We start from the raw sequence: 546 nt of genomic DNA, 5'->3' as shown, positions 1-546 counted from the left end.
ACACAAACTCACTGTTTTCACCGTCCTGTACCTCGGCACCTGAGAGGTGTAGACCGTGTTTGAAAAAGCAATAAGCTTGCGCTCCCAGCCTAAAGCATGAATCAGAGCACGATTCACGTCTAACACAAACTCACTGTTTTCACCGTCCTGTAACTCGGCACCTGAGAGGTGTAGACCGTGTTTGAAAAAGCAATAAGCTTTCGCTCCAAGCCTAGAGCGTGAATCAGAGCACGATTCGCGTCTAACACAAACTCACTGTTTTCACCGTCCTGTAACTCGGCACCTGAGAGGTGTAGACCGTGTTTGAAAAAGCAGTAAGCTTTCGCTCCCAGCCTAGAGCATGAATCAGAGCACGATTCGCGTCTAACACAAACTCACTGTTTTCACCGTCCTGTAACTCGGCACCTGAGAGGTGTAGACCGTGTTTGAAAAAGCAATAAGCTTGCGCTCCCAGCCTAGAGCGTGAATCAGAGCACGATTCGCGTCTAACACAAACTCACTGTTTTCACCGTCCTGTAACTCGGCACCTGAGAGGTGTAGACCATG

This window comes from Eleutherodactylus coqui, unplaced genomic scaffold (genome assembly GCF_035609145.1).
Source record: "Eleutherodactylus coqui strain aEleCoq1 unplaced genomic scaffold, aEleCoq1.hap1 HAP1_SCAFFOLD_42, whole genome shotgun sequence".
NCBI lineage: Eukaryota > Metazoa > Chordata > Amphibia > Anura > Eleutherodactylidae > Eleutherodactylus > Eleutherodactylus coqui.
The sequence above is the reverse complement of the archived record's forward strand: the minus strand, read 5'-3'. Positions refer to the sequence as shown.